Source organism: Panthera onca, chromosome B1, assembly GCF_046562875.1.
Source record: "Panthera onca isolate mPanOnc1 chromosome B1, mPanOnc1 haplotype 2, whole genome shotgun sequence".
Taxonomy (NCBI): domain Eukaryota; kingdom Metazoa; phylum Chordata; class Mammalia; order Carnivora; family Felidae; genus Panthera; species Panthera onca.
Genome location: NC_138342.1, coordinates 164,694,132 through 164,709,367, shown reverse-complemented (window position 1 = coordinate 164,709,367; position 15,236 = coordinate 164,694,132). Strand labels below are relative to the sequence as shown.

Here is a 15,236-nt window from a genome sequence, read left to right as displayed (position 1 = left end):
CCTGTTGGCAAGATGCCGTTTTCCTTCACCATAGTCATGTCACCACCACCTTTTTTTCAGCACTTTTTCCTGGTCAGGGGAACCGTCCAGCCGTTCCTGGTCAGACTGGCCAGGCCTGAGGCTTGGGTTTCTGACCCTAACCTTTGCGAGGCATTTTATTTCATCCTGAACTCATCTTCAGCAGGGGCGCTGGTTTCGTGCTAGACAGCAAGTAGTCAGGCGGCCTGGCTTTCCCGGCCTAGGAGGGTTTGCATCACAGCCTGCTGTGGCTCTAGCTTGTTCTACAAAAGAAGTTCTGTAATTAAGGGAGCTCCGCGTTAGCCTCTCCTGGTGGGACGCTGGTCAGGCAGGCCGCTGCCAGGCTGGGCTTCTGCTTCCAGGTGAGCGATCCTGTGTGCCCACCACATCTGCCGGAAGCGGAAGTGAGAGCGTGCTGTGGTCAAATGGTTGAGGCCAAATCTGTAAACAGGAGGAACGGGGATCCCCGGGGAAGGAATCCGGGCTGAATTTGAATCCCTCAGGAGTCAGAGGGACTTAGGAACAGAGCAGGTGGTAGAGAAGACAGTTGGAAGGGAGCAGGAAAAGAGTCTTGGATTTCAACCGTGAGTGCGCCCAGCTGGAAGCTCAAAGGTCTGTTTTATTGAGGGCCAGACAGGTGGTATGTGTGTTGTCCTAATTAGCATGGTTGGGCAGGGGCTTGGTTGCAAGTAATTAATCTTTAATTATCTATAAAAGGATGGTGGTGTGTGGGAAGAACACTAGCCTCAGAGTCAGGAACCCTGAGTTTCGCCCCTAATTAATTGAGTGACCTTGGATAAATAACTTTTACTGGCGTTAGATTCCTCATCTGGCAGTAAAAAAGCTGGATTAGATCAGTCCTCATTGTTCCCTTGGGGAACTTTTAAAAAATATTGATGCCTGGGTATTGCACCCAGAGATACCGATTTTATTTCTTAAATTATTTATTCATTTATTTATTTATTGAAAAAATTTTTAAATGTTTTAATTTATTTTTGAGAGTGCGAGCGTCAGCAGGGCAGGGACAGAGAGAGAGGGGAGTGGAAGATCTGAAGTGGGCTCTGCACTGAAAGCAGAAAGCCCGATGTGGGGCTTGAACTCACAAACTGTGAGATCATGACCTGAGCCAATGTCGGTTGCTCAACCAACTGAGCCACCCAGATGCCCCAAAGATTTTATTTTTTAAGGATTCTCTACACCCAACGTGGGCTTGAACTCACAACCCCTAGATGGAGAGTCTCATGCTCCACTGAGCCATCCAGACACCCTTGAGATGCTGATTTTAATTGGTCTATCGTGAAGCCCAGCAATCATATATTTTTTAAGCTCTCCAGGTAATTCCACTCTGTAGCCAGAGTGTCAAACTCTGAATCCTTTATTTATTTATTTATTTATTTATTTATTTATTTATTTATTAAAAAAATTTTTTTTAATGCTTATTTATTCTTGAGACAGAGACAGAGTGTGAACAGGGGAGGGGCAGAGAGAGAGGGAGTCACAGAATCCGAAACAGGCTCCAGGCTCTGAGCTGTCAGCACAGAGCCCGACACAGGGCTCGAACCCATGAACTGTGAGATCATGACCTGAGCCGAAGTCGGACGCCCAACCGACTGAGCCACCCAGGTGCCCCAAACTCTAAATCCTTTAAATTTGAAAAATCTATGAGTCTGTGTTATAACTAGGGTGACCAACCATCTGATTTGCCCAGGACTGTCCCAGCTTTAAAACTGAAAGTCTCCTGTCCCAGAATATCCCTCAGGGTTGAGCCATGTTCCACATCATTCCCCCCCTGACATCAGTACAAAAAGGAAGTAGAAGGGTATGCTTGCAACTCTGTGTGTGTGTGTGTGTGTGTGTGTGTGTGTGTGTGTGTGTGTGTGTGTGTTTTGTGTGTGTCTTTACCAGGCCAGCTGGTAAGCTTTATGACTCTACCATTCACCTGCTACATAATTGCCATGTGTACAGTTAAGTACACATTTGGGTAAAACCTACCTTGCGTGGATTTCTAAAGATTATAGGTCAACCATTCTGGCCTATTTCCTGTTCTCCAACCCAATGCTTTAAGAAAGCATGCTTTTATTTTTTCTTTCTCACTCTAGTAAAACAAAATAAAATTAAGAGCAGAACAGTTTTTTTTTTTTTAATATTTATTTTTGAGAGAGAGACAGAGAGACAGAGACAAAGAAATAGATTGGGCAGAGAGAGGGAGACACAGAATCCAAAGCAGGATCCAGGCTCTGAGCTGTCAGCCCAGAGCCCAGAGCCCAATGTGGGGCTTGAACTCACCAACCACCAGATCATGACCTGAGGCCAAAATCAGAAACTTAACTGACTGAGCCACCCAGGAGCCCCAAGAGCAGAACAGTTTTAAGAAAACATCCATTCATCCAACAGGTATCCATTCAACCTTTACCTACTGATACCTCTCTCTCTCCACTCTGTATCCAATCCCCCACAAAGTCATATTTTCTCTGTCTTCAAAACATATCTCTTCTGTCTCCACGTCAATTACCTTAGTGCAGTGGTTTTTAGACTTGAGGGGCATTTGAATAACCTGGTAGGATTGATAAAACTGTAATTCCAGAGCCCAGAGTTTCTGATTCAGGAGGTCTGAGGTGGGACCGAATGTACACATTTCCAACAAGGTCCCAGGTTACCCACCGCATTCCACAGCGATGCATGGAGATCAGCAGGGTGGGATGTTGGACTCCAGGAGAAAAATGTGACTCTTGGGCTATGGGCTTTTTTTTTTAATGTTTATTTTTATTATTTTTGAGAGACAGTGAGAGAGAGAGAGAGAGAGAGAGAGCATGAGCAGGGAAGGACCAGAGACACCGAATCTGAAGCAGGCTCCAGTCTCCGAGCTGTCAGCACAGAGCCCAATATGGGGCTTGAACTCACGAACCATGAGATTATGACCTGAGCTGAAGTTGGATGCTTAACCAACTGAGCCACACAGCACCCCCCCCCCCCCATATATGGTCCCCCATGTATGTACCAAGCATACAGTTTGGTAGTGTTAAGTACATTGACATTGTTATGCAACCATTGCCACCATCCATCCCCAGAACTCTTTTAATCTTGCAAAACTGAAATTCTATACCCATTAAACAATAACCCCCATTGTCCCCTCCTCCCAGCCCCTGGCAACCAAGCATTCTACTTTCTGTCTCTGAATCTGATTATTCTAGGGACTTTACATAGGTGGAAGCATACTCCTATATTTGTATTTGTCTTCATGACTAGCTTATTTCACTTAACACAGTGTTCTCAGGGCTCATCTATGTTGTAACATGTGTCAGAATTTCCTTCCTTTTTAAGGCTGTGTGATATTCCAGTGTGTGTGTGTGTGTGTGTGTGTGTGTGTGTGTGTGTCATTTTGTTTACCCATTCATCTATTGATGGCCACTTGAGTTGCTTCCACCTTTTGTGAATAATGTTGCTGTGAACATGGGTGTACAAATATCTCTTTGAATCTCAGCTTTCAATTATTTTGGGCATATACCCAGAAGTGGAAATCCTGGATCATATGGTAATTCTACTTTTTATTTTTTATTTTTTTGAAGAAACATCATGCTGTTTTCCATAGTTGTTGTGCCATTTTACATTCCCACTTGCAGTGCACAAAGGTTCTACTTTCTCTGCATCCTCACCATTTGTTATTTTCTGTTTGTTTGGGTCTTGATAGTAGCCATGCTGGGCTGTGGAGCTTCTAAACTTCATGATTATGAAAATTTATGAGATTGCAGTTTTTAAAACTCTTTAATGGGAACTTTATGGAGGAGAGAAGATGAATATTTCTTTGAAACAGAAATCTTCTGTGTTTTGATGATATTTCATCTACTCCCTTTACCTTCACTCTTCTTTCTTATTTTTTTTTCTTTTATTCTCCTTCTGTCTCTATGCATTCCTCATTGGCTCTTATCCAATCCCCCATCTTATGGAACAGTCATCTTATCCACGTGGCAAGCTGTTTCCCTCTCAAAACTACAGGAATGTCTTTTTGAGCCAAAAGTCAGAATGAACTAAATTCTCAATCAGGTTTTTTTTTTTAAGTTTATTGATTTTTTATTTTGAGAGAGAGAGAGACAGAGAGCAATGGAGGGGCAGAGAGAAAAAGATAAGCATGGAACCTGAAACAGGGTTCAATCCCATGAACTGTGAGATCGTGACCCGAGTTGAAATCAAGAATTGGACACTTAACTGAGGCACCCAGGTGCCCCTTGATCAGGTTTTATTTTTTTATTTTTTTTTTTTTAATTTTTTTTTCAACGTTTTTAATTTATTTTTGGGACAGAGAGAGACAGAGCATGAACGGGGGAGGGGCAGAGAGAGAGGGAGACACAGAACCGGAAACAGGCTCCAGGCTCCGAGCCATCAGCCCAGAGCCTGACGCGGGGCTCGAACTCACGGACCGCGAGATCGTGACCTGGCTGAAGTCGGACGCTTAACCGACTGCGCCACCCAGGCGCCCCTTTGATCAGGTTTTAAACAGTAGAAGTTTGGGTGAGTTCTTGGGTGCTTCTTAAAACACACCCATCTTTTTCCAAATGACAGCAATTGTACTTTGGTTTATTAAAGGAGTAAAAAGGCATGATAATATGGGCACTCAAGGTGTTACTTTTTTTCCTTGCAGCTGTTGACAACAATTTATCATTTGATTCTAGTTCAGAGACACAGACATTAGAATTGCTTGCCCTTTGCATTGAGCAAGAAGAAAGTAAGACGTGCATGTCAGAAAAACAAAGATGGCAGCTCACAGAAGCAAAAACTGTGGTTGTTCTTCCTCCTCATGATTAATATATTTTTTATTTTTTGTGAGTTGTGGATTTTGGAAATATGCAGAGGACCCAACTGACCACTGAGAATGAGACTGAGAACATTGAGATGTTTGTCCCTACAGATCTAGAAGTAGAGCTTACAACATTGGAGGAAAGGGTCTGCCTGGAGGAGCCACATCAGTAGGCTTTCAAGAGATGAGGAGATCAGACCAGAGAGACCTCCTCCCACAATTCCCATATTTGTTGACCCCCAGGAGTGATATAACAAACATTCAAATAGTTGGAATTTGAGGGTCATGGAATGAATTCTCAATTTCCATATCCCATCTACTGACATAATTATATATATGTTTATATATATATTATATATACATAATAATATTAAATATATATTTATGCACTGCTGATTAAATACCAATATAGGTGTTAAAAAGATAATACTATCCATTGAATATAGGCTCTAGCAAGTTGCTCTAGACAAATATAACCATGATAGAACAATCAATCTTCCATGCTTAGAAGATTATCCTCTTAGACTAAACAGCCTCATAAGTGACACTCATGAAGGAGGAAAGACACCATGTCCCAGGGATACCAGCCAAATCACCTTGGAGATGAGTGGGGAATCATGTCACAGACAGGTCGTCCTTAAATGTGAACATTGTTTATGTCAGCACAGTCCCTCTCGGTCATGACAAAGGCATGTAGGTTTACAGAGAGTAAAGCAGGAAAATGTCTGGCTTATCCAGCAATGTGAAGACCCTATTTAAGCATTGCTGCTATTCAGACTTCAGTATTCAGAATGAATCAAAAAGAATCTTTTGAAAACTGGTTTTGGGGTCATCATTTGTGTGTAATACACAAAAATGGTAAGATAGAGTCCTGTCTTTGATGAAGATTACAGTCTGTTATTGCCAGCACTTTCTTGTTACAATGAACAAAGCTCCAAATCACATTTGCTTAGAATAAAAAGCTGGAGGGGCACTTAATGGAGTCATTCTAGGGGAGTTTATACAGTCAAATGAGGATGTAAATGTACAGGCTCAGGAAGGCTGGGAACCAGGACTCTGAGCACCATGAAGACCAGAACTAGGGACTCAAAGTCACCAGGGATTCCTTCCTCTGGGTAGTGTTTTAGTATGCCCTGGTGTAGATGGGTTTCTCCACATGGCACCTGGTACATCCAGCAGCACATAAGCCTTTCACCTAGTCCCTGACCACAGAGGTAAGGGAGCTTTTCTCTCAACTTTGAAAATGTCAAAAAAGCTCTTTCCTCCCTTTTTCTATGTTGCCATAATGGGGCTCATGAATGGTGGATGCTCTCAAGAGCATTGACAGTGCTGAAGAAAGGCAAATGCCAGGTTGTTATTGGGCCATACTCCAAGGTCATCGTCAAGTTTCTAGCTGTGATGATGAAACATGGTTACATTGGCAAATTTGAAATCATTGATGATCGCAGGGCTAGGGAAGTCATTGGGGATGATCGCAGGGCTAGGGAATCTCACACACAGGTTAAACAGGTATGGAGTGGTGGCCCCAGATTTGATATATGGCTCAAAATCTAGCGAGGTGGCAGAGTGATCTGCTCCCATCCCACTGGTTTGGTTTCATTGTGCTAGTGGCCTTAGAAGGGATCATGGACCGTCGGGAGGTGAGACAAGAATGCACAGGAGGGAAAATCCTGGGATTCTTTTTTCTAGGGATGTGGTACGTATGTGAAAATAAAATGCCTCAATGGAAAAAAAAATAAAAGGTGGGAATGCAAGTTGGTGCAGCCACTCTGGAAAACAATATGGAGGTTCCTCAGAAAACTAAAAATAGAACTACCCTACGACCCAGCAATTGCACTACTAGGCGTTTATCCACGGGATACAGGTGTGTTGTTTCAAAGGGACACATGCACCCCAATGTTTATAGCAGCACTATCAACAATAGCCAAAGTATGGAAAGAGTCCAAATGTCTATCGATGGATGAATGGATAAAGAAGATGTGGTGTGTGTGTGTATATATATATATATATATATACACACACACACACACACACACACATATACATACAATGGAGTATTACTTGGCAATCAAAAAGAATGAAATCTTGTCATTTGCAACCACGTGGATGGAACTGGTTGGTATTATGCTAAGTGAAATTAGTCAGAGAAAGACAAAAATCATATGACTTCATTCATATGAAGTCTTTAAGAGACAAAACAGGTGAATATAAGGGAAAGGAAACAAAAATAATATAAAAACAGTGAGGGGGACAAAACATAAGAGACTCTTAAATATGGAGAACAAACTGAGGGTTACTGGAAGGGTGGTAGGAGGGGGGATGGGCTAAATGGGTAAGGGGCACTAAGGAATCTACTCCTGAAATCATTGTTGCCCTATATGCTAACTAATTTGGATGTAAATTTAAAAAAAAATTTTTTTTTAAAGAGACAAAAGAAATCCAATCAATAAAAAATTCATGCAATGACTAAAAAAAAAAATCTCAAAAAAGAATTTTGGTCACTGGTCACTGTGGCCAGAGATGAAGTATTCTGATGGACTCAACGTGGATTCTGTGTTCCCTCTGTAGCTAAGGAACTTAGGTAGGATCCTTTGTGAGAAGAGAAAGGATATGGTGTCAGACAAAATCAAGTCACCACGCAGGCAGTGTGGCAAGATGAGACTCACAGACAAAAAGCAGTAGTGAAAGTATGTCATAATGGGCCAAAGAAGTGTGCAATCAATATAGGACTAGGGACCATCTTCCAGCCCGCATGTGCCTTGCTCACTGCTACCACACCCCACTATGGTTCTTTGGCTGTGCAGGCACTGCAGAAACACCGGGTAGTCTTTGAGATCCAAGAATTGAATCACAGAAAACATTTAACTAGGGAACTTCCAGGTTCCTCTTTCTTTCTATAAAACAGTAACCACAAAGGAGATGTTACAACTCTTTGATTTGATTCAGAAGGTTTTGTTAAACATACTCCTTGATCTCACCAACTCTGCAATCCTTTGTGAGTTCTCTGTGGCCTGCCTCCAGGCAGAAGATGTCCTGGACACCAAAATATTAGCATAAAATTTGCATTTTGTTACCTTCCTTTCTTATATCTGATAGCTTCTACACACACTGCACCCAGCGGTTATCATAGAGTCATGGAGTTAATATATTACTGTTCCCTTCTCAGCTGCTTATCAGTAGGGGAGTGTTGGAGGTTGTATGGGGTAGAGACAAGTGGGAGCTGGGTCCTTGGGTTTTGAGTACTGACTGTCATATCTGATTAGTTTAATTCAGTGGTTCTTAACCAGGGGACATTCTGTCTTCCATTGGACACTTGGCAGTGTTTGAAGACATTTTGGTTGTCACACTGGGAAGAGGGGTGCTCCTGACATTCAATGGGTGGAGGTCAGGGATGCTACTAAATACCCTACTGAACACAGGAGAGCCCTGCAACAAAGAATTCTCCTGCTCCAAATGTCCATGTGCTGCGGTTAAGTTCTGGGTCTAATCCAACATACAGTAGGAGTCCAGTTCTCTGGAGAGTTAAGGATGGGCGTAGGAGAAAGTGAAAAGAATGTATTAGATGTTCTAAAAAGTGGCAACGAGAAGGCACCCATGGATCTTCTTTCTTCCTCAGCCTGTAGCCTAAGGACATCAGCAGCATTTAAGTGGAAACAGAAGAGTGTCTTCATAAACACTCCTGTTCTACCAAACTCTAGAGACACAGCAGTAGCCTTGGGCCAAACAATTCCTTTCTACAGCCCCAGGTGAGCCTCACCAATCTAGAAAGAAATCCCAGTTATTCCACACCCCTTCTCTGGGTGGAGGGGCCTTGACTTGCCCTTGTCCCAGGCTGGCAGGGCTGGCTTTTAATGAGAAAGTTATTTTTCTCTGGTGGAAGTGCTTAACAGTTTGATTTTTACATTAAGCCTTTGGTGAGAAATCCCAGTATTCACATATTTTGTGTATTTTAAACTAACTTGACTCTAATTGTTAATGTTGCCAATTCCCATGGAAAGAAAATGTAAGATTATATGCCAGCTCTTATCACTGGAAATTTCACCATGGGACACAAATCATGAGAACAGGATGTATTTCAACAAGGAAGAACACTGAGAAAAATACCAGTTAGATATAATTATATTTCATCAAAGACACAATAGAATTGAAGGGGAAGAGATGAAGGAGGCTTGTTATAATCATGTAGCCTTGAGGAGGACTTACCACAAAGAAAACATGCATTTAGGAATGATAATTAAACTGTTGTACCGAGGATATAAGGTTCCATCCATCCATCCATTTAATTTATTCTGATCTTCTGCTCTGTTCAGTAAAAGGCACAGTACTAAAGGCTCAAAGGACAAGACAATGGAGAGGGTAACGATCCCCCACCCTCAAGGAATTTACAATGGCCTCTAAAGCAAGCTCTGTGCTTGCAATGAGGACTTCTACTGTCCTGTATGGGAGTTCCAACCTCACTTTATCATGTTCCTGATTCATAAATTGAGCCAGGTTTCACTCACTCATATGGTGATTGGAGAAAATGGGAAATCAAAGGCTGAGAAATTCCATTTTGACTGGAATGTAAACTGTGCATCTATTTTGTGCTCCAGGGAGCACCAATTACATAGCATACACTTGGATCTGTGACTCCTGGTAGTGTGCAAGAACATGGTTTTTCTTGTACCGGATATTTGAGGACCAAGGGATTTTAGAGAAGTCTGCTATCTTTGGGGATATGGGAGGGGAGTTTCTCTAAGATTTATTATTTTTTTATTAAAGTATAACCTACATCAAGGAAAGGATATAAATGTTAAATATACAACTCAGTGAAATTTTGCATAGCTATACACTCAGATAACCACCACCCAGATGTAGATATAGACATCTCCAACCTCCCTCTACCCCCAAAGTTTTCACTTCCCAGAGCCACTTCCCAGACTATACTCCCTCTCAGAACGATTATTCCAATTTTATCATCATAAGTTCATTTTACTAGTCTTGAACTTCATATATACAGACTATATAATGAACTATGAACTATGTAATATGTACTCTTGTTATGTTGTCTGCTCCTTTGCCCCTATGCTCACATCTGTAAGTCCTCCATATTGATGCATTCAGCAGTAGTCCGATCTCTTTATTGCTGTGTAACGTTCTATTGAAGGAAAACCCTCCCAATTGATTTGTGCGTTCTCTTGCTGATGGACATTTGGGTTGTTTGCACTTTGGAGTTCTGGCTAAAGCTGCTATGAACATTCTTATACATGTCTTTTGGTGGATAAGTGTGCTTATTACTCTTTCTATACATCTAAGAGTGGAATCTGATAGTATTTTTAGATTCTAAAAATGTTCCTTGATAAAACACACTAATTTTTAATCTGAATGTGTGTACAGATATTTATTAAAGGGAGATCTATCCACAGCCCACAGAAAATGGATTTTTAATTGTGACTGGCCCCAGTCTGGAGACTTGTTTTAAAATCATACAAGGGGGGCGCCTGGGTGGCTCAGTCGGTTAAGCGGCCGACTTCGGCTCAGGTCATGATCTCACACTCCGTGAGTTCGAGCCCCGCGTTGGGCTCTGTGCTGACAGCTCAGAGCCTGGAGCCTGTTTCGGATTCTGTCTCCCTCTCTCTGCCCCTACCCCATTCATGTTCTGTCTCTCTCTGTCTCAAAAATAAATAAACGTTAAAAAAAATTTTTTTTAAATCATACAAGGAACAACATCAACATTTATGCTGCTTAGTGAACATGATAGGAGTTTGGTGTACTTTGTTCGTTAAAGTTGGTTAGAAGAACACATGTATGTGTATACATGGAGTTGCCCTGGAAAGAATGTGTTTCTTTTGAAAATTACATCTGGGTGCCAGTGGGACAACATGTTGAAGAACCTTGAGGTCCTGCTGATCTATTATCCTGGAAAATATTTGTGAAACTTTGTGAAGGCAGAAACTATAGGTCTTGGTGGCCAATCGGTTGGGGAGTGTGAGGAGAGGCACACAGATCAGCCTGAGGTGTCCATCCAGATGTGAATGATTATGCTGGTGAGAGAACCAAGAAGGGACACCATTTCAACTCAGGGCATGATCCCAGGGTCATGGGATTGAGCCTTGTGTCAGGTTCCTCACAGAGCATGAAGCCTGCTTAAGATTCTCTCTCTCTGCCCTTCCCTCCTCCCTAAAGTTAAAAAAAAAAAAAGAGAGAGAAATAAGAAAGTCAAGAGAAAGAAGAGCAGCATCACCCTCCTGAGCAGCATATGTATCACAAGCCTGTGCTGATATGTAAACAAAACATATCTTCGTTATTTCTCCATAACCAATTTGAATTTTCACTTGAGACATTGCCTTCTGGGTAACAGGAAAGTATGCCTGCGCTTTAAGATTGCCAAAGAATAGCATGTCAGTCCCTTGTGGATGATTTGATTTCTTGAGCAAATGCTCCGTTTCCACCTTCCACTCCCTACTGCCTTGTCTCCAAGAGGCATCTAAGATACAGGATGATGGAATTGGCTGGATTGTCAGAGGTCATGATGATCTCATGGAAGTAAAGTTGATTATAAAGTGTATCATCATATAAATTATAGAAAGAATGGTTTGTTTACTTAAAAGAACAAAAAATGCAAGGATAGCCAGGAAGCCCCTGAAAAAGAACAATGGGGGTGGGGAAAACAGGAAAATGCTATAAAATCCCCATAAATAAATCAGTGTGGTATTGGGAAATAAATAGACACACAGACCAAGGAACAGACTAGAAAATCTAGAGAAAGATCCAATTGCATATGGAAACTTAGCATCTAATAAAGGAACATTTCAAATCAGTGGGGGAAAGACAGGCATTTTAATAGGTGGTTTTAGGATAAGGATAGCCATGTGGAAAAAGATAAAATAAGATTCATTCTTCACATGGTACATATGAATTCCAAGTGGATCAGAGACTTCAGTGTGAAAAATTGAACTCTACCACTGCTAGAAGAAAACATAGGCGAATTCTTGTGTAATGTGTGCAGACTTCCCTAAGGCTTTAAGTCCAGAAGCAATGAGAAAAGAGATTAACAAATGTGACTACCAAAAAAAAAAAAAGTTTGCATGGCAAAAAATACCATAAGCAAAGTATAACAGCCTGGGGAAAAATTACAGACAAAAGAATTTTTTCTTAATATATAAATAGTTTCTAAATTAAAGAAGAAAAAGACCACAAATCTATAGAAACACAGACTAGAGAAATGAATAGACAAGTCACAGAAAATGAAATCCAAATGGCCTTTAATCGTCTTCTCAACCTCGCCTGCGATTAAAACTCATCGGGATACCACGTCTCTCACACAGCAGATTGACAAAAGCCAAAATGTCTGACAACATATTTTTTTATTAAAAAATTTTTTTAACCTTTATTCATTTTTGAGAGACAGAGTGTGTGAGTGGGGGAGAAGCAGAGAGAGGGAGACACAGAGTCGGAAGCAGGCTTCAGGCTCTGAGCTGTCAGCACAGAGCCTGTTGTGGGGCTAGAACCAATGAACAGCGAGATCATGACCTGAGTCAAAGTCCAACACTTAACTGACTGAGCTACCCAGGCACCCCTCTGACAATATATCCTATTGGCCAAGCTGTGGGAAAATGGGAATTCTTATACACTGCTAGTGGGAGTGCAAAATGGCATAATTCCTATGGAGGGAAATTTGGCAATATCTAGCATAATTACATATGCATTTATGCACTGACCTGAATTTCCCACTTTTAGGTGTCTATCCCAAAGACAGTGTAGCAAAAATAGGAAAAGATACATGCACAAGGGAGGCTGCTCTTGCACCACCGATTAACAAGAGATTGGCAACAAACCAACTGTCCATCAATAGGGGTCTGGTTGAATTACTCACATTTTCAAAATGGAGAGGTATTTCACGGAAAGTGAAAGGAACAGTAAATATTTCCATACACTAGTACTGCATTGTTATTTTTGGATTATATTGATCAGTGGAAAGTATAAGTGAAGAACTGTTAATATACCATTTCGGTGATAAAGGGGAGGAATATGAATATATATACATGCATACACATATATAGGTATATATAAACTTTTATTATTAAAAATGGAAAAATAAACCATAGAGAAGGGGGAGAAATGTTACCCATAGGGAAAAAAAGGGTAGCATAGGGTTGAGAAAATAGGTATAGAAGGCGAGACTTCTCAGACTGTACCTTGTCTGGTAGATTTGATTTTGAAACAAGTTAACTATTTTGTACAATTATAAAAAAGTTAAATTTACAAAGGAAAAAAATTCCTAAAAATTGAAAGCAGCTAAACAAATGGATCTAACAGTGTGTTGAGTTGGCCCCATAATGCACAGAAGTCAGGTATTTCAAGGGGCTTTAATTCAGAGTAATTTGACTGTGCATCCATAGTGAGACAGAGAGAAGTACCCCCCCCCCCAACCAAAACCACAAAAAACACAAACGCAACCTGTTTTCAGTAATCATATTGTTGACAATGGTGTTGGTATTATTTTGAGATTGTTATATGTGGATTACAAGATGAAGCAAACCAGTAATTATAGTGGTATCATTGGGGGGAGGGGAGGAAAGAGATACAGATGTAAGAATACAAAACAATGTTAAGTAAAAAAAAAATGTGCTGCTGAATATTTTTTAATTTTTTTTTAAGTTTACTTATTCATTTTGAGAGAGAGGGAGAGTGAGTGAAGGAGGAGCAGAGAGAGGGGGAGACAGAGAGTCCCAAGCAGTCTCCATGCTGTCAGTGCAGAGCCCAATGTGGGGCTCAAACTCATGAACCATGAGATCATGACCTGAGCTAGAGTCAGACACTTAACCAAATAAGCCACCCAGGCTCCCCAGTGCGCTCCTGAATTTAATTTTACAGTATAAATATGAATTCGTTGTATGTTTTATCTTTTTAGAATCTATTTCTTTTTTTTTAAGTTTATGTATTTTGAGAGAGTGAGAGTGGGGGAGGGGCAGAGAGAGAGGGAGAAGGAGAGAATCCCAAGCAGGTTCTGCACTGTCATCACAAAGCCTGATGTGAGGCTTGAACTCACAAAACCTTGAGATCATGACCTGAGCCAAAGTCAGTCACTTAACCGACAGGGCCACCCAGGCATCCCTTTGTAGAATCTATTTCTTAATTCTGTCCACTGAAAAGATCTAGAAACAATGATCATTCCATGAAAAGCAGGTACACCTTGCACCCATATTGTGACATTGGAATAAAATGTCCTGCTAAAAGGAACCAGGAGAGAGTTCATTTATCCAGCCTTTCCTAATCAAGTTGTACCTAATGATAAGCAAATAATTGATGAGGGGACATTTTTCTTTAAAGAAGTAATGTAGCTAATAAATGAAGAAGGAGTACAAGAATGTCATAATTTTGCAACACCTAATTAATTGCTCTAGGTGGTGATCACCAACACCTGCTCACATCACTAGCAGAGTATGCCTCTTTGCCAGAAAGTCCAGTCTGAATCTGAATAAGCCCCAAATTTAACCACAAGCTTGGAGGAATACAGAAGACCCAGGAGCATGTTAAATCACCCCTTCAAGGTATGACCAGTAAAACCAGAGACTTTAGGTTTCTTCAACAAATAAACTACAAGGGGAAAAAATGTGAGGAGAGGGAACCAATAGATTTTTTTTTTTAAATGGGAAACTTATGAACAAATTGCAATATGTGGATCTTAATTGGATCATCAGCCAAACTGTAAAACAATTAAGGGCAATCAGGACAATTTGAATACTGGTTGGATATTTAATGATTTGGGGGGCTGTAGGTGGGATATAGTTGAAACATGATTGATCTTGGGTTGATAACTGTTGATACTGAGTGATGAGTACACAAAGAATCATTATACTCTTCTGCTTACTTTTGCAGATGTTTGGAATTTTCCATAATAAACAATTGTTTTTGAAAGCCCACTCTGGACGGGGAAAATGGAATATTATCTTCCTCTTTACATTCCTGCTACAACAATCCTAACCTCCCCGGAGGCAAACGGATGCTCAGAAACTGCACACAGGATTGTAATAGAGAAAAGCAACTGACATATTTCCAAAAATATTATCCCCATTTCAGAAAATTTATTTTTGGTGGAAAATGCCAAGTTCCATCTTATGTGGTTGACATTGAGATTCCCAGTCCCAGCAGGAGTTGAAAATGCAAGACTTCTGCCTGGGAGACATATCAGGGCTGACACTGTGGCTGACATCACCAGTAGAAAAAGTCTGGGCAGAAAAGGAAAAGACCAGGACTTGGGTAGAGTTTTTCTTCCTTCCTTCCTTCCTTCCTTCCTTCCTTCCTTCCTTCCTTCCTTCCTTCCCTCCTTCATTGAAAAATATATGAGATAAGTACGTATGAGGTATTGGAACCTGGGGGTGGAAAGTGAGGTTTATTGAAGAAGAAAGGCACTTCAACAAAGATGTGAAAGCATTAAGTTCTG

The 15,236-nt window shown here is 41.0% G+C and overlaps 1 long non-coding RNA gene across 2 annotated transcripts; it reads left to right on the top strand.

Annotated features, from left to right (window-relative positions):
• The first annotated feature begins 247 nt into the window (after positions 1-247).
• Positions 248-14,896, top strand: LOC132691766 (uncharacterized). 2 transcript variants are annotated; one of them, XR_009615983.2, is made up of 3 exons: positions 248-380; positions 14,251-14,343; positions 14,672-14,896. It is a non-coding gene; the product is annotated as an uncharacterized LOC132691766 (long non-coding RNA). The 2 variants fall into 2 exon arrangements; XR_013554871.1 differs by lacking the exon at positions 248-380 and adding an exon at positions 448-630.
• Positions 14,897-15,236: the final 340 nt, after the last annotated feature.